The following is a 26670-nucleotide window of genomic DNA, read 5'->3' as shown; positions in this document are numbered from 1 at the left end:
CAACACTTCTGTCTTTAACATATTTTCTTTTTCATCTTTTGAATCATCCTTTGAATCAACTTCAGGCATTAATAATGTAATCACACTTTTCTCGCGTTCACCCTGTTTTATCATGACTAGGTACCTCTGTAGAATACTTGAATATCTTTTAGCTTTTTCATATACATCAATGTCAGGCTGTTTCAATATATCACTCATGGCTCGGTCCAATTCACTTTGTACAGACTGTCGCAGAGATACATTTGAGGAGTCCGATGTTCAGAGGTGTCAAAAGTATTCACATTCATTACTCAAGTAGAAGTATAGATACTAGAGTTTGAAAAGACTTTTGTAGAAGTTGAAGTATCAACTCAAGCTTTTTACTTAAGTAAAAGTGTAAAAGTACTGGTTTCAAAACTACTTAAAGTATAAAAGTAAAAGTAATGTAAGGCAGAGATCTTCAACAGGGGGTCCTCAGAGTCATTGCAGGGGGGCCTCCAAATTATTGTACATTTTTGAGTCTTTAAAAAAAAATAAAAATAAAATGCCTTAACATAATTCCAACATATTATTAGCAAATATAAATTCCCACCGATGATAGGCTTACTGGCCTATAAGTAAGGTAGTCACTAAGATATCAGCCCACAGATACAGTTAATCCTAGATTTACTGTGCCACATATGTAACATTAAAATATGATTTATAAAATCATGCTAACAATTAATATTTGAATAGCTTATGAAAAAAGGTATGTAAGAAGGCTTTAGGTTACCCTAACAGTTATTGTAGGCCCAGTTTAATATGCAACTTAATTTCATACAATATGTAGGGGGTCCCTGCTACATCTCACTTTAAGTTAAAGGGTCCTTGGCTTAAAAAACGTTCAAGACCCCTGATGTAAGGGGGGGAAATGCCATTAAGGACAACACACCTCACACCGCGCGCACCACCCGGAGAAAAAAGTGAGAGAAAGAAAAAGGAGAGGTCGCAGTTCAGACGATGACTATCCGGTTGAGATTGTGTGTGTGCGTCCTCGAAATTTGACCACACAAAAACACACGTAAGCAGAGCTACCCACACCCATGTTTCTACTGTTGCTTAATTAAATATAACATCAAAAGAGAGAAGTTGTCTGAGTTGTGTTTTAAACAGACACACCTGGGGCGAAGTTGGGAACCAGAATCAGCTTTAAATCCAGTCCTAATCTAGTCCTCACTAACACGGGCCCAATTATAGTAACTACATGAAAACTTCACAGTTGTAGCATGAAATGTGGTTTGTGTTTAGCTTACATCATCATTTTCTATCATGTGAAACAAGACCCAGCCTAGTGGTGAATCTGCAGACAGATGCTTAACAGTGTGCTCCTCAGCAGTAAGCTCCCCCTGCTGCTCATAAGGTGCCTCTGCACTCCTTTTCGTTTCAGACCCTCCCACCAGCCTTTGGGCCACGCCTCCTTATTTACATTGACATGTGTCAAGTCCAAATGAAAAGGCAATGTTAAATGGAAATTCAAAAGCCAAATGTTAAATAAAAATTAAAATCCAATGTTAAATTGAAATTCAAAAGCCAAATATTAAATGAAAATTAAAATCCAATGTTAAATTGAAATTCAAAAGCCAAATGAAAATTAAAATCCAATGTTTAATTGAAATTCAAAAGCCAAATGAAAATTAAAATCCAATGTTTAATTGAAATTCAAAAGCCAAATATTAAATGAAAATTAAAATCCAATGTTAAATTGAAATTCAAAAGCCAAATATTAAATGAAAATTAAAAGCCAATGATAAATTGAAATTCAAAAGCCAAATATTAAATTCAAAAGCCAAATGGAAAATTTAAAAAATAATAATATTTTTAATTTGATTTCGCTTTGTTTTCCCTTTGGACTTTCAATTTCTCTTTGGACTTTCAATTTGAATTATGAATAAATATTTCCTCCATAGAGCGGTCCTATAAGCATAGCATTTAGGACCCCCGGAAACAAACTCCGTTATATAATCTTCGGTAGGAGCCCCACAGACTTGGGCGCTATTTAGTTCATCCGTTAAATCGCCAAGGTAAGGACCTAGAGGTGGGATCCACTCGCCGTCTCTGCATGTGAACACAATGCTGTCAGTGTCACAATATAAAATACGTTCCTGCAGTTTATCCAACAAATCATATAGCTCCATGCGAGCATAGGCGGTGGTCATGGCTCCTATAAAAACATTCACGTCTTTTACTCTGGATGCTTCACCATCTGTGTATCGCCACTGGACAATCGCTACATCTGGTGAGATGAATGAGAACTGGCGAACATCAAAAGTGTCGCTGAACATGAGCTATGTGAAGCGGGATGGTTCTGTTATGAGCTCAGCAGTAGTCATGTTGCTACGCATGGCAAATTTCCCCCAAAGACTATTCAGAAGCAATTTATTTGTATGCCTGACAGCTTTGTTAAAACACATCTTGGCCGGATCAAGACGGATGCCTTCGTGTGCATAATAGTCATCTATGTACTTTTGTTTTTCGTCTTCCGTCTTGATATGTCCAGGGTATCCTGAAGCCTCTTGCTTACGTTTAAGAAATGTCTTAACATAGGCTTTAAAAAGCTGATCCGTTTTTTCTGGGAAATGCCAAACTTCAGCAATGGAAACAATCTTGTACCCTTTCTCTACGGCTTTCTGTAATTCAAACGTCACCCAAACGCCGGACAACAACCGCTCTTGATCGTTATGTGTGCAAGGTGTTGTTTGATTCATCTGAACAGCACACGCTGCACATAGGGGGAACATCAGTTTACTGTTACAGTGGTAGGGCAACACAGGGTGATACAGGCCTCTGGGGGGTGCTACTGTACATTTCACAATGCCAAAGTATGTGTTTATGTCATCAAAATCCTTGTGTATTATTTGGGGATGTCCTATTGGATAATCTCTTTTGGACTGAACAGTTGGGTACAAACTTGTGAAATCATAGTATCTGATTTTTTCATCATTTTCTACCTGGTGGTACAGCTTCATAGCATTTGTTCGGCCTCCAAAGAGGGATTCTCGTGGATTGAGACGCCCTGGCTTTTCATATGTTAACATGAACTCCTTAACGTCTTTGTTATTGTCCACAGCCTGTCTCCAATCACATTCCCACATCACCACAACTTTTAGCTGATGCTTATTTTTTAGAGCAGCCACTCTGTTATGGAACTCAATGCACAGATCGCCCTGTGTTTTTTTTTTGTTTTTGGTGAGAGGATTGATTTCGCCTGGCGCATAGCACTTATCACAGCCGTGAAAGAAGCAGCCATTAAATTCATAACACGTGTGTGTGGCTTCACAGTAGCCATCTACAAAGAACTGACCAAATGACTTTTCACCTCTGTTCAGAGCGTGCTGTGTGTCTATGCCCTCTCTGTCTGCAACATACTCTAGCCACTGTATTGAAATGTCAGAACACGTCTTGTTTTGCCTAATGTAGGCACCTTCGTATGTCAGAGCAACAGAGTCTTTGGGGAGGAACAACGTTTTAAATACACCCATACATGAGGAGGCCAATGCACTCGTGGAATGCCTCTCTGTATATTTTGCATGCTTTAATCAAAACCGTTACATTGTTAACACAGTAGCTGAGCAGCTCTTTTTCGAAAGTCAAAAGGTGTGTCGCAGACCGTAACGTCCGAAAGTAGAATTGATCATCAGAAGCACCCTAGAACCGCGCATAGTAATAGTTGGACAAAGTTTCTGACTCACCAGATACTCTAAAACTATATAACTGTCAAAACCTGATGCATTGTGTGCTATAAAAGTATAGCCTTTGTATTTCTCCTGTCCAGTTCTTAATGAATGATGCAACGCAGTTTGATGTTTCGTAGCAGTTTTTTTGACCGTCCATATCCATAACGCATACAAAATTAGCTTCAGGCCCCCGATGTTGTTGGATTGTTCTAGCATCAACAGCAGTCTTGAAGCAGTTGATCCCATAAACCGTCCTGAACAGATAACAGTAGTTGAGGAGGAGGCACTCTTCGAATTCTGTGCTGATACTTCACGCCGACACACAGTGTCAAATGCGATACATCGCCAGCTAGAATCCAAAGTTGATAATTTACAAAAACACATCGATAGTCTGGTGAATGCAGTGGGTGCATTGCAGACCACCAATACAAGTCTGTCTGATCTAGTTACGTCCTTGGTTGCAGCGTTAGACAGTCGCAGCAGAGGCCTCGAGACGACAGAGGCGCCCTGCATCTACAGCGAGCAGTAGCTCTCAACAGACTACTAACACCGCTGATAGCCATATTTACAGAAGACAGTAGCAAAAATGATGTGAAGCAGTCATAAGGGTCTGTAAAAAAATAAAAAAATAAAAAAAAATAAAAAAATAAAATAAACATTTCAATAACAAAAATGGAAATCCCCGCCAAAAAACGTAAAAAATCGGATCAAAGACATGTACACAACGATGAAACCAATGTAGATGCTATGTGTGCAGATGACTATAGCCGTGCTGAGTGTAATCACAATGCTTATATTCAGTTGTGCGAAAAACTGGAAAACAAATTCCAAGATGTACTGAACAATAGACGCGCGGCTGCCAATGGTGCTACAGTTCCCCAAGAAACAGTCAGCCTTGTCAACAATCAGCCATCAAATCACACCCCACCGTTAGCATGTCCAGACAGGCCTGTGGACTGTGTCGAAACCTCCCGGCCAACAAATCCTGATTACACAAGTCAAACATGTTTTGCGAGTGACCAATTGTCAAGTTGTATACGTTCAGATGATTATACAAATCCACAGCCATCCACCAGTACATACATGGGGCCACCTAGAAATCCGCAGGTAGCGATGCAGTGTGGTGAGGGGCGTTTGTCTAGGGTATCATCCGAGATATCATGCTGAGAGATTCCTCATTTTATTGCAACAGAGTTCCGCCAAGATGTTGATCTGCGAAATATCAATTTGTGCAATATCGGTAGCGTACCAGACCAAGTACACAGAACTCTAACAGGGTTAATCGACAGGGCCTTAGACACTGCAACACAGGATAGCGTTTTAAATGTAGAGCTACGGGGTCCTGCTTTAGCGGCACCTATCCAAACAGTTCTGAGCTCAAACGATAAATATAATACAGATGAATTTCTGGAGCAAATTGCAGACGCTATGCAAAGTAACGACACCTCATTGACCGATGATTCGCTAGAATTCGTTGTGACACTAGCACGCAATATGTCGGGTGGGTCTCGACTAGATCTGGGGGGCGTATGCTACGATGAAATCGTGTCTGATAAGTGTAATGCTTTATACAACCTGATGAATACCAATGACAACGAGAATCTTTGCTTCGCTCTCTGTCTGGCTCATTATGTAGACGCAAGAATGACTCAAAGCGAGAAGATAGATTATGCAAAGCAGCTATATAGGGATGTCGGGTTTGAATGTACGCACAAGGTATCGTTCTCTGATGTTGACAGATTTCAGAGACATTTGAATATGAAAATCGTGATATTCCATCACGCGGCCGGGCGTAAAAAACCAGAGATTTTCAAAACGCATGACGAACAGCATGTGAAAACTGCATGGCTGTACACGGTAAACATTTCTACCTCATTGTGAACAAAACTTCTTTTTTTGGCTCTAAGTTTGCCTATCAAAAGCCACTGGACCACAGCTGTAGTCTGAGGTGTAATGTCTGTCTCACTGCATGTATACCGGTGAAAACTATCAGGTGCTCCGACTGTAAGCGCATATGCAAGTCAAAGCAATGCTTTGATCAACATAAAAAGCCTGATGTAAAGCCTCGCATCATACCATGTGACAGACTCAAATATTGTGACACCTGTCACATGACTTACCGGGTGTCAAAAAACAAAAAACACACCTGTAGGCCGCCGAAATGCCCCCATTGTGGTGAGCACGTAGTTGACTCAGCTCATGAGTGTTACATACAGCCCCTCGAAAAGGCTGAAAGTAATGATAAGTACATCTTTTACGATTTCGAAACAAGGTACCATGACAGCCGGCACAAGGCTAATTATGTATGTACTATGAACATGAAAGGTGAAAAACACTGCTTCGAAACAACGAAATGTGTGGAGTTATTCATCAGTCATTACAGAAAAAAGAAATATAATGGTTACACCTTTATCGCCCACAACGCCTCAGGCTTTGACAGCTACGTCGTTTTGGAATATTTGGTGAGTCAGCGTGTCTGTCCTAGTATTATCATGCGAGGTTCAAGGGTCATCGTGATTATAGACTCTAAATTCAAACAGCGATGGATCGACTCATTCAGTTTTCTCCCCATGGCATTAGCTAAAACCCCTGCAGCAATGGGTTTCACTGAAGTGCTAAAAGGACATTTCCCACACGCCTTCAATACGCGACAGAATGAGAAATACATCGGTCCCTATCCTAAAACGCTAAAACGCTATGACTGAGCCGTCTAAGAAAGCATTCATGGAATGGTACGACACTGTTAAACACAAGCGGTTCAACTTTCAGGCAGAGTTGTCCCGCTATTGCATTAACGATGTGGCCGTCTTGGTTAAGGCCTGTAAAATGTACAGGGACGCGTTCATTGCTTGTACAGGTCTAGACCCCTTTACATTTACGACGCTGGCTGGATCATGCATGGGGGTGTTTAAGACATTGTTCATCCCTAGAGACACTGTGGCACTAACCTATGAGGAATCGAGTTCAGTGATAGAGTGTCAGCGCTGAAGACTGTCTATGGGCTAACGCAGCGGTTCTCAAAGTGTGGGGCGTGCCCCACTGGTGGGGAATAGAGACGTGACAGGTGGGGCGCGCCAAACGGGAGGAAATGTTCCTTTTTATGCCTTTATATCTTTATCCAGACATCCCAACTGTCCCGGAAGTTCCGGGAATCTCCCGCATATTGATAGCGGCTCCTTGACGCCCGCAAATGAGATCAAATCTCCCGGAATCTGGAGCAAGACCTCCACTAGACTAGAGAGTGTGTGTGTGTGTGTGTGTGTGTGTGTGTGTGTGTGTGTGTGTGTGTGTGTGTGTGTGTGTGTGTGTGTGTGTGTGTGTGTGTGTGTGTGTCAGGGTACCCGCGGGGTCTTAAAAGCATTGAAAAAGTCTTAAATTTGATCGTCTCAAATTAAGGCCTTAAAAGCCTTGAATTTGGTATACAAAGTCTTGGATTTCGTTACAAAGGTCTTATATTGTTTGCCTTTCCTAGGATTAAGTTCAAACAGTAACAAAATGAACTGTTACTAATGTAGGGTAATTAAAAACTGACCGCCGCCCGTCGCTGGACGCACCGGAGGACCGAGACACAAAACATGCCTCTCTGACCGGTACCGAGGGGGGGGGGGGGATGTGATGAATGTGTCGGTGTGTCGAGCCTGGCTGGCCACTCGGTGCCTTCAGACAAAGCTCAAGATAACAGGCTAACGGCTTATTAGCTAGTCAAACACCGAGCGGCTTCATATTAATCTGCTCGGTGCGTCTTAACAAACAGAGCGAGCAGCCGCCGGACTCTAACATCTGTTGATCCGTGCAGGACTTCACGGTGAGCCGACTGTTTAGAGACCATGTGACCGGCAGGTAACGTTAAAGGTTCGCTGCTACTGTAGCGGAGCTGCAAGTAAACCAGGGCTCTCAAGTGTCACACATTGAGCGTGACTGTCACGCACTCCCGCCACACATTGTATTTCTCACGCGGAAAAACTATTTATAACATATTTAATATTCTGCAGCGCCCAGAAGTTTTCTGGTGTGCCGCTCTCACTATGGAACTGACAGGAATCAAGCGTGGCTCCCCTGGAGCTCTTAGTCAAGCCTGCCACTTATCAGCCAATCAAAAAAATAGAAAGGGGCTATACATATACAATAGCCAATCAGAAAATAGCACTATTGTATCTGGGTAAGATTTAACGCAACAACCAATGAGAAAAAAGCATAGAGCAGCGTACAGACACTTCCCTAAACGTTCCCAAACAGGGCTCTGAGTCTGTCAGAAGGTCTGAGATCTACCGTATCAGCACAGTAGTCACGTAATGCACAGCAGACTATGGTGCAGGTAGATTATTTTATAGGTTTTTTTAGGTACTTTATTTTTCTCAAAATATCACGACTCCTCCAAATCTCAGAGAACACAAATATATTTTGAATGTGCACAAAGTTTTGAACATGAGCAGAAATCTTGCTCAAAACACATCTGAAATATTACAGTCCAGGGGTGTATTAATTCATTAAAATTAATGAATTTATCATTGAGGTGAATAATTGTCATATGCACATTTAAGGAGGTTACTTCCTCAACAAAAGTTGTCAGTGTTAAACACAGCTGCAGCTATTCATGCACAACTGTTGTTGGTGATTTCCAGAGGTGGAAGACTTACTCACATCATGTATTTCAGTAAAAGTAGAAAAAACAGTGTTGTAGAGTTACAAACTACTTGTCAGTAACAAGTCCTGCATTCAACATTGTCCTTAAGTTAAATATACTGTACTTAAAGTACCAAAAAGTAAAACTGCTCATTATGCAGTGTAATATATCTTATATTATTGGATTATATTATATTATTATGCCACATCATATCTCTGTGAGATGGGCTTTTCAGCTGTTGCTTCACTGAAAACAAAGTACAGATCTCAGCTGAACATTGAGCATGACTTGAGAGTGGCAGTATCAAGCCTGCAACCCCAGTTTGAGAAATTGTCCGATGCAAAACAGGCTCATTGCAGCCACTAATGCAGGGATAAATAGACCTCACTTGCCAAATTGATTTCTCTTCTTTTCTTTTTTTAACAGATTGCAAAGTGGCACTTTTATTTATTTTCTATTTTTGAACTTGATACAAATTTTAACACAGCTGTAGTTTTATTTTCTTTATTTTTGAACTTGCTGTTATTGGATGTAGATTGTTAGTTTGTATTTAGATACAACTTGTTACTATACTGATACTAGTTGTTCAATAAATTGGACCATTTTAAGCTTGTTGCGTATTTCATTAGCATTGTGTTGGGCCGATGGGGGCAGGTGGGGCTTGAAAATTCCTCCTTGTCCAAAGTGGGGAATGACTGAAAAAGTTTGAGAACCACTGGGCTAACGGTTGTGGTGAAGTGGGAATGTGATTGGAAGCGCGATGTGAGCAATAATCCAGACGTTAAAAGGTTCATGTCAACATATGAAAAACCAGAGCGTCTCAACCCCCGAGAAGCCCTCTTCGGAGGGCGAACAAATGCAATTACGTTGTATCACAAGACAGAAGGTGATGAAAAAATCAGATACTATGACTTTACAAGTCTGTACCCAATGGTTCAGGCACAAAGAGACTACCCCATCGGTCACCCTCAGATAATCCACCGTGACTTTGACGACCTAAAAACATACTTTGGCCTTGTGAAATGCATTGTGGCTCCCCCCAGAGGCCTGTACCACCCAGTTCTCCCCTATCGCTGTCACGGTAAGCTGATGTTCCCACTATGTGGCACCTGTGCTGAGCAGTTGAATCAGACAGCCGACTGCGGTCACACCGACCAGGAGAGACAGCTGTCCGGTGTGTGGGTGACATTTGAACTAAACAAAGCCGTGGAGAAGGGGTACCACGTAGTCACCATTTCGGAGGTTTGGCATTTTCCGGAAAAATCTGACCAGCTTTTTAAAGGCTATGTTAAGACATTTCTCAAATTCAAGCAGCAGGCTTCCGGGTACCCAGGGCATATCAAAACGGAAGATGAGAAACAAAAGTACGTAGAGGACTACTACGAGCGTGAGGGCATACAACTTGAGTCTGACAAGATAACCGTTAACATGGCAGTCAGAAGTCTTAATAAGCTATTGCTTAACAGTCTTTGGGGTCGCTTTGCGATGCGTAACGACATGCCGTCTGCTGAACTCATAACCGCCCCAGAACGTTTCACACAGCTCATGTTCAGCGATGCTATCGACGTTCGACACTTCTCATTTATCTCTCCAGAGGTTGCCATTGTTCAGTGGCGCCATGCAAAGAGTCAAGGGTCCAGAGTAAAAGATGTGAATGTGTTCATCGGGGCTATGACCAGTTGTACGGTTTGCTGGATAAGCTGCAGGACAGAATTCTTTATTGTGACACAGACAGCATCATTTTCACAACCAAAAAAGATGAGTGGGTCCCCCCTCTGGGGCCATATCTTGGAGAGTTGACAGATGAGCTCAATCAAAAAAGCTTGTGGTTCTCCTACAGAGGATTATATAACAGAATTTGTTTCGGGGGGACCGAAATGCTATGCTTTTCGAACCACTCAAGGAAAAACTCAGGTGAAGTGTAAAGGCGTGACCCTCAACAATACGACCCGGTGTATGCTTCATTATCAACGAAAGCTATGACAACAAACTTAGGTATCTGCCCAATAAATAAATTCTCTTGGTTGCACACGCGCGTACCCGCCGGTATGGAGAATGTTTTTATGGCTACTCTGTCAATAGCATATTTGGCATTAGTGTGTTGTAGGGCTCTGCTATGTGCTAGTCTCACAGTAGGAGACACTGATATTTTCTTTACAAACAGACTGGCAGACATTATTTTTTACAGTGAATTGAACATTTCCGGGGGTCATAAGAACAAAGTCATCTTTTGACCGGATGAATTTAAGTGACAAGTCCACACCATTTAACATCAGTTTTTCTTGAAAAAACAAATCTGCGTGCACTGGTGATATTAACTCCACAATACGACTTTCGGAGGTGTATGCACCCCTTTGGTTCGGCCCCACATTATCGCCGACGTTAGACCTCTCGTCCATTTTTCCACTAGTGTCCTTACAAAATAGACCCGTACTAAACTGGGTGTCCAATGTGTCGTTTCCATAATTCAGTAAAACCTCAATAATTCCTCGATATGGGACCGTATTCGAAGACTGTGTAATCAGTAATCAATCGCCCAACATTATATCTACTTGGGAGAAGAGACTACATCCGGGGTAGTTTATAAAACCCACATTCGCGTCATTAGCCAACACTGTGCCATCAGGATTTGTAATCCTTACACGTGTGTACAGATATGAATCGTTAAGGTCAAGATAATCTTCTCCGCTAGCAGCGATGAAAAACTCAATAGGACCCGAGTCCGTTAGTGCGGACATTGGTGGAATTTCTACAAATGATGATTTTTCGATAGATGTCTGGGTGTAAGGAACTGTAAACAGATCCAATTCTGTTTTCACACACTCTTCCGACTGATTATGAATGAATGCCATGATTATTCTAGAATATGTCTTTTGCGGAGATGAGGGAGAGTCGGGTCGGAGCTCTGCAACTTCTGGTCGTTTTCTTCTTTTTGAAGACCCTCCGTTTTTTGTTTGCGTTTTTATTCTTTTTGTTCACAGCCTGGGTACGCTCACATCCTGGTGGGGTTCTTTTTAAGGCTTTGCGCCTGTACATCATGAGACCGTTTCCCTGCTGTCTGGCCGCTACAGCATTCCTGACATTAGAAACGTCGCCAATAATACTGGTGGCTGCTGTTTTCAGATGAGGTTTGGCTATATTAAACCCCTTTTTTAAAAGCGGCACAGCCATTCGGAATAGATTTCTGAATATTCCCCCCTAGTCCGTGTCCATACTGCGTACTGGCTCCTATGAATCCTGGCAACTCCCAGCCGGCCTGATTCATATAATAGGTCAGGTACCTCCCATCATCAGCTGTGTACGCTTTACGCATCATTTTAGTGTTGTTAGGTCTGAAATGTAGTTTAACAACGACTTTTCCGTATGAGAACGGGATGAGCTGATTCTGGTCGTCTTGTAAATCTATTTGGATGTCCGTAATAGTTGTGCGTGACAACGATGTGTAGTGGGGTGTGTCGTAGGTCAGAGTGGGCATGCGTCTACTCTCATCAGAGATATTTATACATCGGAGTAGTGGCACATGACTATCCCCGACCAACTGATAGTCCACAATGTCGTTGTAAATAAATATATTATAGCGCCCCCCATGAATGTCAGCAGGGTGTGGAGCTATATATTTTAAATGGGGTCTAATGTGTATATCGAATGCCGTGTCTGGGGCAAATCCAAGAATTTCGGCTAGACGTCCTTTAAACACCACTTGCCATCCATCCCCTCCAGTAAAGAATATTCTATTAGTGACCTGATTGTAGTTCATAGTTATGTGTGCCGTGGTCAGGTTAGATGCACATTTCATATTATAATAACAATGCTGGCTATCGTATTATAATACCCTACTGCTAACCGTATCTTATTGATCAGTTTTGTCTTTGTGTCAAAGAATTCAATTTTGGAATCATTCGCCGTAAAACTATTCCAGACTCTGGGGTATTGTATCTCAATAAGACCCACCTCATACGGCTGTGATAATATGATCGGTTTTGCCAGTTTTGTTCTGAACTGACAAATCTCATTATTGGGATAAACTAGTGGTGAAGCGTTACTAGGTAACGTAACAAAAAATCCGTTCTTATTCATTGTTCCGATGTCTTGCACTACCAAATCAGAGTGAATAGTTTAAGACGGTGTCATTGCTCCTTTATCTCACATCAACTATGTCTTTTTCAGAGATCCATGAGTGGAACTTGTCTGGCCAGCCTAACCACTTCACTAGTGCTAGATTTTTACGTCCGGCTTTCTTTCTAGCCACAACTTTCTCTATTTTAAACACTTTGTTTTTGTCTACAATTACGGGCTGTAACTCTGCTTCGTAAAAGGTTCCTGTCAGTGTCTCCCCACTATTGTCGTTTAGTATATAAACACGAGGCGTCCTGCCTATATGCTTTGCTATTGTAAAAAACTCGTCTGTAAACGTTTGATGGTACCCTTTACGAAACACACCCCTATGTTTTGACAATCTGACGGTTTTGCCATGCTGAAATTTAAAAGCAATCATTCCGGGGTGTTTTAGTTTGTACAGATTGTTAAAAACTGTTTTCTCGTTGTCCTTATTCACTGCAGAGGGTGCCATTTTTATTGACCTATGATATGAATTATTGTAATCATTCACAAGATCTTGCACCGCATCGATGTATCTACGCGAGTTAACGGCTGTTAAATATTTCCACATACGAGTCTTAAAAGATCGATTGAAACGTTCAACAACACTTGCTTTTGTCTCGTTTGATGTAGAGAAGTGATGAATTTTATACTGAGTTATCAATCTTTGAAATCCTTTATTATAGAACTCCCCCCTCGTCTGTTTGAAGTTTCACAGGTACACGCCCCTGACACAATATTTCTTTAAAGGCACTTGTAACGGTGGGGCCCGATTTATCTTTAAGACACCTGACCCAGGCATACTTAGAAAACACATCGATACAAGTTAATATATACCGAACATTGTCGTTTCTACAGAATATTCAGCCATATCGACCAAATCGGCCTGAAACTGTTTATCGATACTATTAACTAACACACGGTTCCTGGGGAAATGTCTCAAGGCAGGTGCATGCAGAGTATGAGCATCCTGACGCAGTAGAAACTTTTTAACCGCGGGGATTGGCGGGGTATCCCCCGTACATTCTTTGACTGCATTGCGGAGCTTATGCACCCCACTTAATCCTCCAGGGTGTGCTGGGTCATAATATATTTTTCGCGTGACCCTCTCCATGATTCATATACGACACAAGTGACCACATTAGTTTTATGTCAAGCTTATTTATTCTACAACACACATGAAAATTATGAGGACAGTGAAACCCCTTCTATTACAGATAGAGATTTGACTAAAGTGGACACACCGGATTCACTGATTATGAAAACGTGTAGTTTTTGCAAAGCCTGTAAGACATCAATACATTGTTTTTCATTCACATACAGACTCAACACATCTATAAGCATCGTGTACGTAACCAGTATATGACATACATTCAACTTCTTGAAATCATGGGTGATATTAGTTATGACTGCACAGAATGTCTCCACAACATTCTCACGAGCTATTAACATTGATAACAACCTTTGCAACAAAGCATCCCAACACGGTTTGCTATAATGTCTTCTAACAAGACCCATCAGTTTTTCTAGCCTACACACGTCAATGCTATTCACACTGCGCATGCTTTGGTACTTTTTAACATCATTCACTTTGCCTGCAATGGCTTGTTCTAAAATACAGGATAAATGATCTATCACATATCTCTCAGTGTTATGGTTATACATTACACGTAAACAATTCTCCATATTCACACACAGTTTTTTCTCTCATCAATTAATGCTGTAGTGTATAATATATTTTATAGGTTTTTACCTTGTGGTATGATAGTTTCATCAACTAACACAGCCACATTGCCCCAGCTCTTTGTAGAATCACCTAATGACGCAAACTACATTATACAACAACAAAAAAAGTCACAAATTACTGAATGAATTAAATACCTTACAATAAGCTTTTTGTTAAATTTACTCACCAAACGCAGCCATTTCTGTAGAAACGAATCCTCTTTCCTCAGATGTCTTTGTTGAGGAAGACTGAGAAAACGAGGGAAAGTTTTAGCTAGCTGCTTAGCTACAAAATGCAGGTAAAAAAGTGAGCAGCCAGTCTTGAAACAAGGGGTTTTAAACACTACAAACCACCCTCTTTATGACGATTTAACACTCACAACAATAGACCTCACATTTACAAGCTAACCACTGGTCTAACACAAGTTTTTTAACACTTTTTTTTTTTTTACTAGCGTCATATGGTACAACACAAAGTTTTAGCTAATTCATGAATGACTGAATGAATTAAATATCTTTGAACATTCTTAAACACAAGATTTGCTTTTTAAATTTACTTACCACTTGTAGGTATTGCTGAAAAAACAGAAACAGCGTTGCTTGCACCAAGAAGAATTAAAAAGTGAAACTCCAGAGGGCTTTTTGATGTGGAAAAACGTGGTAGCAAGCTAGCTACCAGACTAGTTAAAAAAGCATCTAAAAAAAGAGCTAAATAGCATGAAACAAAAGGCTAAACAGTACACTGCTGAAAAACGAACCCTCGTTGTTTTCACCAAAACATAAGACAAACTCCAGATGGCCTTTTGTTGTGGAAAACGAAACGTGGTAAAAAGTGAGCTACACGCCTACGCACTCGAGCACACGAGTGTCCACCGTCGTTAGCTGGATAGCTACGTCTGTGAGAGTCAGCCTCCGCTCAAGGGCACCAGACCCCTGTTGCGGTGAGACGGACGACCGCGCTACCTACGTCATCACGTTCGCGAGATGCGCTCCCAGATTCGGCCGCTAGATGGCGATCGCGAGTACCGACGTTCGACCGCTACGTCATTACGCTCGTGGTATGCGCGCGCAGCTTCGACGATTAGATGCACTACCATATTCGGCCGCTAGATGGCACTCGTTGGGTGCCGACGTTCGACCGCTACGTCATTACGCTCGCGGTATGCGCGTGCAGCTTCGACGATTAGATGCACTACCATATTCGGCCACTAGATGGCGATCGCGCGTACCGACGTTCGGCCGCAGCGTCATCACGCACGCTCATATCATCAGATTACATGGCAAGAATGCGCGTGCGTGTGATGTCACACATGCACGCGCAATCTCGCCATTTATTACTACTCAGGACCAGTGGACCAATCACAGTCCTTACTAGTCTTATTGTAGGTGAAGATATTTGATGATTTTCCATAACGGCATTTTCACACATCTTCTTCAATTCACTTTTTCAAGGATTTTGCATTTAACTGATCCTCATGTGTTTCATATGAAAATGTTCAGAACAAACTCAGCTTTCGGTAACACTTCACAATAAGGTAGACATGGTGGTTAATGCTTGGTTAAGCATTAACTACCATTACTGAATGAGTAACTACTCATTGACTAACCATTTGTTTCTCATTCATTTAACAGTAACTACCAGTCCGTTTACCAGTAACTAACCATTAGTGCTTGAATCACAGTCAATCAGTAACTACTCATTAACTAACCAAATCGTTCCTCATTCGTTCCTCAGTAACTACCTACATTTTTGTGTACCTTATTCTAAAGTGTTACCCAGCTTTCCTATATTGACGCCCAGATTTTTTCTAGAGCAATGTGTGAAGAGATAATTTGGTGCTAAATCTGAAAAAGTTGGAAGCGTGCCTATGTTCCCACATTTCTAAGATGTTTTTCAAAATTAGGCCATATGATCCCACATTTCCTTTTTTCATAAATTTGTATCAGATTTTATCCCCCTTTCTCCCAATTTGGTAACCAATTACACCCAACCTATCATCCAGTAGCAATGGACTACAGATGGAATTTAACCCTAACACTAACATAGGGCCTAATTTTAAGAAAAATCTGGGAACATATAGGGCTGTGAGAACATAGGGCTGTGGGAACATAGGGTGTAATTTTGAGTGAAAAAAAAATTCTTAGAAATGTGGGGCTTAACATAGGGCTCACCCCAAAACGTTGATGTTCGCTTTTTAAAATTCCTCAAATCTCCTTTGAAAACAAACCTTATCTTATGATGTATGAATTGTTTCGCTGCTTGAAGTGAGTTTACCAAAGTCTTAGGTTATATATGATTAATATAGTAGATAAATGTCAGAAATGAAATTTTGTAACATTGCTTTTTGAGTGGGAGTGTTGTCAAACATCGCTTGGACGCGCCAGTGCATCTTTTGTCGTCAGAGGGTTAATGGCTGCTATGAGTTCCTCCACTCCCATCCTCCATCTCCTCTGGGAAGGTACCGCCTGAGGGACAGAACCCAAGTTGTTTGTCTTGGTGACAGGAGGTGTTTAAATCCTGACCTTAATAACTTAGAGGTACGCAAACTGAAAGTGCAAGACACTAGACCTCTCAACCTTTGATTTAGTTAGAGCTGTTTAACCCTTAACTGGGCTCCACTAGTAGTAGGGCACATTTTGGTTAGTTAGCTTGTTTTAAAATGACTCAACCTGACTGAGCAATATTTGGCATTTGGTTGAGTACTGCAAAAAATTCCCAGGATGCACTGTGGTGTTAAGAATGAGATATTTTCAGATGGCTCTGCTGAGGAAGTTATGGGCAGAAAAAAAACATTAGTTACTTAATTAAACCATGTGACATAAAAGCATACACCCAAACCAGTCTGAGGACTTTAAAGCATGCCAACCAACAGGTTGAGATGGCCACTGAATGTTATATGAAACTTAATGCCAAACTTGATTGTTAAATATCAACAATATCAAGTTTCCACCTGACCTGCCTCATTCATGGCCTGTCAATCACCACTGAAAACACGCCCCTCTCCAAGCTTATATAACTCCGCCCTTCAGGCCTGGGACACTCCTTTTCCCTCCAAACAAAGCAGGCAGAACAAAGAGAGGAGTGATGTGAGTCTGATGGACTTTTTCGTTGTGTAACACTTATATTTGGTCACATTGAATGGTATGCCTGAAAGTTTGATGTATATTGTTTGGTTTATGTTAGATTGCAGACTGAAATCCTGGTTAAAGTTAAGAGAAAAACCAAGTACAGATTGTGGATGCATTACTGATGTAAGTCAAGCCGAATCCAACCTAATTTGTTATGATTGATTGTTCAAGGCTATTTAGATCTGTGAAATTTTCTTTATATATTTATTTGTCCACCATCCACCATCCATTATTCACCTGCAACCAGTGTACCACCTTTTCCCTGCATTGACAACAATAAAATCTTGGAACGGCACTGGATCCGGTGTTTAAATGTGCACACCACATCAGATGTCCAGTGAACCAACACCATCAGTGCTTAAGAGTTTTTTCATTGATATTTAATCTGTTCCCACAATATGACCATTAAGTCAGAGATATGAGATATTGAGAATCGAAAATGGCTTTGGCTGCGTAGAAATGAAACAGATAGGGCTGACTTTAGACTGTAATCTAAGGGCCATGACAGACCGAGCCGATAGTCGGCCATCGGACAGTCTGGTGAGGTCGGTGACTTGAGTCTGTTCGGTGTGTTCCGTGCTGTCATCCGTCCAAGGAGCTCTCGGCCTTTATTTTGTCCGACCTGACATGTTAGGTTGGAGGGCGGGCAGTTGGACTCCATGACCCATCTGATTGGTGGAGTGATAACCCGGAAATGACGAGTGGGATTAACGTGACTAGAGTCTCTCAAAATCTGACGAAAATCTTTTAAACTGACCTTTGTTCATCTGAAATGAAGACAGATTCAGCAACATCACGGTATTTCTATCTTCAAATGTTTTCAGAAACAAGTCTCGGTGAACTATTTTAGTACAATATGAGATCGGATTCTGAACGAGACGCCATGACAGTCTGGCTTTGAATTTCCGGAGCAGCCAGACCCCATGTGACATGTTTGTCCAATCAGCTGCCGTTGACAATACAGATTAGCGCCGCCTGCTGTTATGGAGACGTATTACGTCTCGTCTCTTCGGTGTGTTCTGAGGAACTTATTGACCAACTCGGGGACACTGATCAGCCCGACTGCCTTTTCTGCCAACGTTTGGCCATCGGCTCTGTGTGTCTGGGCCTTTAGGAGTCCTCCAGAAAGTTCAGGTTTAAAACAAAATTGGAAGTTCATATGACACACCTGGCATGTCACTAGCTTACAGACTGATCAGATACTGTAAGAGGACATGTTAATTAGAGATGGTGCGATAACATTTTTTTGCTTCCCGATAACTATTCCGATACCTGAACTTGCGTATCGGCCAATACCGAATACCGATACCAGTGTGTCATACTGTATATTTTACTGTTTTAACAGCTGTACACTACTATCCATGTATGGATGCGATATGATTTCTATCTTTGTTAAACTTTTTGTGAATCATGAACAAACCCAAACAATGAACGCCATAGAATTTCTTTTATTCTCCAGTTTGACAGTCAGTCATAACAGAAATAAACTACTTTAAAGTAGATTTTCTTCTGGGCTAAATTACGTGGTATTGGATCGGTGTATAGACTCCAGTACTTTCCAATACCGGTACCAGCATTTTAGGCTGTATTGGAGGCTTTTCCGATACTGGTATCGGTATCAGAACATCCCTAATGTTAATGGCCAAAGCCTCCTTTTGGACTAACCCTAACCCTAACCCTAGCCAGTGGTCATCTCACGAGAGTCAAATGACTGCTGAAACAAACAAGAGGCCTTTTTCAAGATGATGGATCCAGTTGACATGATGCATTTCTGTGTATACGTTGCTATGCTGTCAGTACATACATCTGATCTGACATCTGCCTTTTCTGCTCAGTGGAAATCAGGGTTTGATCTCGTGTTCATCCTTTAGTTGTTGGCATAAGTACGAGTTATGGGTTGCTTTTTAGCTGTGATGTTGCTGGAGCTTTGATTTTCAACCACTGTGCCGCTGCTCACTAATGTTTTTCCACCTCATGGCACGACTCAACTCACCTACTTTTAGTTTTACTTTTCCGTAAGCAAAGATTTCAGTCATTATTAACTCGTCGACGTAATCTGCCACATTACGACTTTACCTGCGTTTTGCAGGTTGGTGAGTGTTAATTGCTAGTTTGGGACACATTCTCTAAACTGTTGGTGGACAAAACCCTAAAATCAAAGCTGGCATTCATTCATTCATTCATTTTCTCAAACAACAGCGACGTGTCAGGCCCCCAATCATCAGAAATGCATCAATAACATTTCCTTCATCTTCCAAAAGATTCATATTTGTGCCCTCAATCACACCATTTGTTTTCCTGCGAGCTGCACACACAAGCGGGACGTTTTCACTGTCGAGTAGATGAAGAACAATTGAAAGATGAAGAAAAAGTGATTGGATCGGATGATAAACACACACTTTGGGGATATTACAGGATGTTGGATAATGTTTACTTCATCACAAGGGGGTCAGTTTGTGAAACAGGAAAATGCTGCTTTTGACACCGAGAAGATGAGGAGGAGGAGGATGGGCGGGTGGGCGGAGGAATAGCCTTGATGTGGTGTTCACCCCAGCTGAATGTAAAGGCCGGTGTGCATCTCTCTCACTCTCTCGCTGCAAATCAATGTGTCCCTGATTGCAGAGACTGTCCTTGATGACATCCTTTAAGGCTGAACTTGGCCCGTTGGTTTGATGATGAAAAGTCTCTTTATACATCAGAACAAATTGGAACATGTAATGTCCCTGCAGCCTGTGGATAATGTTATTTGCCTTCAAATTATTGTTGTTAAAGTATCGGCCCCTGAACATTGATAACTAAGATGATAAAGGATAACGAGACGCCCCGCTAGCGGCCCCTAGTGGCTGCAGGCTTTATGGTCCTAGAGGGAAGTTCATGGTCATCAAAATCTGAAGGGTTCATCCACTGGGGAGCAGGTGTGTGATCAGGAAATCTGCCTGTTAGATTTGGGTATTTTAAAGGATAACTTCGGTATTTCTCAACCTGGTACCTATTTTCTCATGAGAGAGAGAGAGAGAGAGAGAGAGAGAGAGAGAGAGAGAGAGAGAGAGAGAGAGAGAGAGAGAGAGAGAGAGAGAGAGAGAGAGAGAGAGAGAGAGAGAGAGAGAGAGAGAGAGAGAGAGAGATCCACCCACCAGACTCCATGTAAATAATCAGGACTTTTAGCGTGTATAGAGCCAGCATATCTTCACATGTAAATGGGTGAATTAAGGGTTTATTTCAACCAAACCAGAGTGGTGATTGTTGGAACAGTGGAAAGATGAACCAAGACAGCTTTTTGTAGTTTTATTTTGTTTCTGTCCACTTTGAATAAAGTGTATTTTACGATGATAAAAGTACTGATTATTTGAATGGAGTCTGGTGGAGTTTGGTGATGGGAATTTCGGGGCTGTTTCATGTTAAATCAAAAGAATCTTACTCTTTTAAATAACGTCTATCTCTGTAGGGATCCTTTCCATAATGTCAGACACATGAATAGTAATATTTTAGTGGACAGTAACTAAAGTTTTAACTTTGCATTGCAGCTTGTCTATATCCACGATGTCCGTCATTTGGGCCAGATGTCCGTCCCCTTCCTCTGTCTCTGTGTTGGCGTTCTAACCTCCGGTGGATTTGTGAGGACTCTGGTTAACTGCTCCTCAGATCTCTGCAGGGTAAATCCAGACAGCTAGCTAGACTATCTGTCCAATCTGAGTTTTCTGTTGCACGACGCACGACTAACGACTAACTAAACTAACTAAAACTACTTTTGAACCAAGTTTCTTCCTGAGGCTATTTAGCAGAGGCACTGTGGCTCCGTCCGGGAGGAGCGACGCCCATAACGATTGTGATTGGTTTAAAGAAATGCCAATAAACCAGAGCACGTTTTTCTCCCATTCAGGAATGCTGTGTGGACTAGGCAGACCCTCCTCCGCAGCGCTGTGAAGGAAGGTCAGCCTATGCGAGACTAAACAAAACAGGACTTTCACCCAGGAGACTGGGGTTCATGTCCTGTGCTTGTCCCGTGTGTCACTGAAACATGGGGCGTTTCCCAATATGTGTTCTTCTATTGTGTTCTTGTGTCCCTGTGAAACGTCATCTCGTGTTGCCAAAGTACTGTCCCAATACACAAGTTCGCATTTCGCCAAGAACAGTTAAAATTCCCGGATGTATTCTTGACACGCCCATTTACCGAGGATACATCGCTTGGTAACTTGTATGAACTTCGCAGCACCTGTATCCCAACATTCATTTCGGCATTCAATGATGGTTGGATTTCCAGTACATAGACAGCCCAAAAATGGGACAATTTTAACAATTTTCGCCATCTTACTCATCACTAAATTCACTTCTGAGAACATTTTAGGCGAGAAATGAACGGTTTATATTTCGAATATAGGCAGTCTTGCGAAAATCTTTGCCGAATTGACAATTTGCTCCAAAGTTTTCGGAGTTTTCGGAGCTCCATAAAATGACGCGGCCTGCCGGGGCCGCTTGCTCGGCGCTCGGACAGTCTCACTCGGAGATCCCGCTGTAAGACGGAGGTCTTTTAGACCGGTCCCGTAAATAAGAGGCTTTGATTTCTCTGTTTCGGATCGTTTGTGTAAATATCACAACACATGTGGTTAACTGTCTTTTCGGAGTTAAACTCAACAAGCACACACGCACACACACACACACACACACACAGGAGAGATATACCATAGATAGACTGTATATTATTAGTCTATGAGATATACCCGTTTCTTTTCGGGAGACTTGTTTAAATTATGCCATATGCTATAGCCTACATTATATTTTGTAGTTAGTTCATATTTTTGGTCTATTTGTTTTCTGATTTATTAGAAGTTGAGTTTCAGTCTTTATGATAAATGAACAGTTGTACATAAAGTGGTAACATGCTATGACATGTTATGTAGACTAAAGGGGAGACACCAACCTTTGTAATTTGAATTTCTAATTTCCATCTCCCTGGGCATATACAGTGCACTACAATAATATAGAAATGATAATTCCACATAACACTAATAGGAACACATAGGACACACCAGTGCATATGCCTATTTATTTGTTTAATTTAAACTGACTTAAACTTATATGCTAATAATAGTAGGGATCGCGTTCCACTCTTTTGAATAAGTAAGGGGAGTTTGAGCTGAACCATAAACAATAAAATTAAAGCTCAATTAGTTTTATTTTTCAATATTATTGCAATAGTTGTAGCATTATGAGGTTTTCTTGTCCGGAGATTGTTTTAATACGAAGTGGTTCTATTGTTGTGGTTTTTATTTCTAGCTCATTTCAGGAAGAACGCATCGTCTCAAACTTGTGAACTTGCGATTTAATTCTTCCAAGAACAACCAGCAAGAACGTTCTCCCCAAGAACACAAGTCCGTAGTTTGCATTCTTGGTATTGAGAAACACCCATACATTTTGTAAACCCACAGCCACCATCTTTTCTGTGGAGGAAGGTCTGGCCAAGCGAGAATACATGTAGCTTCTTTTGCGCGCTGCACGCAGCAGCTGTCTCACAGCAGCTGTCTCACAGCAGCTGTCTCACAGCAACTGTCTCACTTACTGGACCAATTTCATAGATTGCTGTTCCCATCAGTCACTTAGACACAAAAACATGACAAAGTGGGTCCAGGTTTTAAAAAAAACGAAGTTACCCTTTAATTTATTGGGGTGTTGTGAATATAACAGGATGCCTGGCTGATGTGTGTCTCGGCACGCTGTGACACTTCCTTCTGTCTTTCACACAGGGTCAGAGGATTTAAAAAATAGCAGTTAGCTGCAACAAAACACACTCCACATTAAAGCAAATTGCTCGCTGCGATTGTTGACAGTTTCTCATTGTCGCGTGTCTCTTTGCCAGAGCTGTGATGTTGATTGTGGCTGAAGGGGCCTTCCGATGACTGATAAGCGTTGATGAATGAAAATGGAAATGCTTTTCAGCGTTTTGCCTTCAAAGGGGAAGAAATCAAATAGGATGGGTAGAGAGGGGGGGGCGAGAAGAGGAGGTAGAATATTTGCCTTTTTGCAATTAACAAGATATGTTCTTTTTTTGTGGCCAGAAAAATGGAAATGGCTTTTGAGGTCGTAAAGGTCGAGCGCATCGAAGCATGGTGGCTCTGCAATTACTCTTCAGGCAGCGGCCTGATTGGGGGGAGGGCGGGGGGGGGGTCCGGCCGCGCACTGACGGTCAAATTAACGAGACGGCCGGCTCCCTGTTGAAAAGATCACATGTGATTACCGTACATCAAACAGACAGAGCTCTCAAATTATCTCCTCTCTCGCTGTGGAGTCAGAGAAAAGGGGATAAAACGCAGACGGAGTGATTAGTTAAAGGCTTTAAATGTCAAAACTTTCACTGTCCACAGCTTGAATGAATCTGCTTCTCTCTGCTCAGCACTCAGCAAGGGAGGGGGTCGTCCTCCAGATTACACCAAATACGACTAATGGCGTGACATCACTGAGGACATATTGGATATCATTGGACTCCTCTGGGAATCTTAGATTGCCAGTTGTGCTTTTAATTCATCTGTGTGTTCGTTAGTCTGCTTTCTAAATATTGAAATATATTTCATACTGGGGAGCTACCCAGACAATTGTAGTATCCTGCTTTATTCATCAGTTGTGCTTTTAAATTCTCCATCTCTGCACGTTTAAAACACAAGTACAAGAAAAAGTCATAGTATAGGATTGTCAAAAAGTCCTAAAAAGTCATAGTGTAGTATGTCAAAAAGTTTAGAAAAAAGTCGTAGTATAGTTATATAGTATAGTCTTTATCCACGACGTTCTACTTCTGGGATTGCTCCATTGCCGACGGAAATACCGCCGGATGTCCGTCACCTTCCTCTGTCTTTGTGTTGGCGTTCTAACCTCCGGTGGATTTGTTGAGGACTATGGTTAACTGCTTCTCAGATCTCTGCAGGGTAAATCCAGACAGCTAGCTAGACTATCTGTCCAATCGGAGGTTTCTGTTGCGTGACTAAAACTACTTGTGAACGTACACATGTTCCACCAAAACAAGTTCCTTCCTGAGACTATTTTGCAGAGGCGCCGTGGCTCTGTGGAGAGATTTTGATTTTCTCTCATCCCAGAATGCTGTGTGGACTAACCAGACCCTCCTTTGCAGCGCTGTGGAGGAAGGTCTGGCAACGCATAACCAAATTGTGACCGTGAAAAAGTTTGCTTAATGTACTTAACCAGAAGTAACGTTACGTCTGATTTGAACCCACATAACAATCTTTTTCTAAACTTAACAAAGTAGTCTTGGTACCTAAACATAACCCAACTGCGACTGTTAAAGACGTGTTTAAAATTGCGACCTTTACGTTCAAAACAACTTCCAAGACGATTGTGATTGGTTTAAAGAAATGCCAATAAACCAGAGCACGTTTTTCTCCCATCCCAGAAATGCTGTGTGGACTAGCCAGACCTCCTTCCGTAGCGCTGTGGAGGAAGGTCTTGCAATGCGAGACTATACTATGGTAGTAGGCCTATGCTGTGTGAAGTTTGTTGGAAGACACTAAGGTTTTATTGGTGAGACAAAAGTCATTTTAAGTTAATTTTGAATTCTCACATTGATTTTACATTTACATTTATTCGGCTTAAGTGGTGCCCGAAAGGGCTTGGGTGCTGCACCTAAACCTTCTAATTGTAGGGAAAATCCTGTAAATCAGACCGGTGTTGATGCAGCAGTATGTGCACAGAGGTGCACCACATCACTGTTTGCAAGACGCCTATAGCATCTCTGAACATATTCAGGTTATTGTTATGTATTTATGTAATTTACATATCTTTTTTTATGCATACGTTTTATCGTTTGGCGAGGGTCATTTTGTGTTTTCTACCGCGTGTTTTATGTCTTCAGTCTGGTCATGTTATTTTCTCAGGGTTCTGTTCTTATCATCCACACTGTTAGTTAGTTAACAGTTAAAGTTCATCTTTGTAAATATGTCTGCAGTAGATATTTGGATATAGTAAAGTTGTTGTAAACTTGTGATTCCTAAGAGGGTCGGATTGTGATCCTTCTAAGAAGTTCATCTGGTTTTTATTCTTTTTTTTTTGTTTTCAGACCGTTGAGGAAAACCTGCAGCTCACCGCAGGACGCAATCACCGTACGCTGAAACACTCGGAATCAAAGTTAGATTTAAAAAGTATTTGTGTTATTAGAATGCTGCAGGATGGAGACGTATTTTTAAATCATTTGCATCGCTGCTGAATGAAAGGGAGACACACACACACACACACACACACACACACACACACACACACACACACACACACACACACACACACACACACACACACACACACACACACACACACACAAACAAACAGAGTAAAGCACCTTCTCAAGTCTCTCTCCACGCTGTAATGATCTTCTTGTAGTGCTGCGGAAAAGCCTCCGCAATCCCTCCCTTCATTTTCCTCCCCTCTTCTCCCTGATGAGCAGAACCATCCCTTCATCATCAGCTGCACCATAATGTACTTTAGTCTGGGGACGAGGGGGAAAATGGAAGGATAGATTGGAAACAGATTCACGTATAAGCCGATCCCACATTAGGGGGATGAATATAATACGCCGGAGTCATCAAGGGTTTGTTCGCTACAATCAGCGTGATGCATTGATGGCTCAACATGGCCCGCAAAATGAACACACACACACACACACACACACACACACACACACACACACACACACACACACACACACACACACACACACGCAAACTTCACTCGGGCTGCAGGTGACGAGGAGCTCCGCCTCATTCAGCTCAAGATGATGCATCGTTTCTATTGGACTCCCTCCAGATTGTTTAGAACTGGTCTAAAAGACACACCAAAGTGTTGGAAATGCAAGACCGGGGACGGCCAATTACTTCTTGTCCTGTGGTCCTGTGATAAGGTCCAGAACTTTTGGATGGGGATACATGATAACCTATGTCAGACTGCAGGGACCCAGGTTCCCTTCAGCCCAAGACTATTTGTAATGGGAGATGGGTCAATCCTAAACGGGATGGATAAGCACATTAGAAGCTGAGTCCAGACTCGTTTAATGATAGCCAGACACAGGGGCGTAGCACAAAGTTCTGGGCCCTGTAGAAAGGCTTTTTCTATGGGCCCATAGCTGTTCATTCTAGCATCTTTTTGGGCCCTCCTCACATGAGGGCCCTGGGTACTCAGTTCCCCTTTTCCCCCCTAGTTCACCGAAACATGTTTCTGGAAACATTTTAAGAGAGAAATAGGGTGTGTGTGTGTGTGTGTGTGTGTGTGTGTGTGTGTGTGTGTGTGTGTGTGTGTGTGTGTGTGTGTGTGTGTGTGTGTGTGTGTGTGTGTGTGTGTGTGTGTGTGTGTGTGTGTGTGTGTGTGTGTGTGTGTGTGTGTGTGTGTGTGCGCAGTTGCTGAATCTGTCTT

The sequence above is a fragment of the Perca flavescens genome, chromosome 20 (assembly GCF_004354835.1).
Source record: "Perca flavescens isolate YP-PL-M2 chromosome 20, PFLA_1.0, whole genome shotgun sequence".
Classification (NCBI taxonomy): domain Eukaryota; kingdom Metazoa; phylum Chordata; class Actinopteri; order Perciformes; family Percidae; genus Perca; species Perca flavescens.
Note: the sequence above shows the minus strand (reverse complement) of the source record.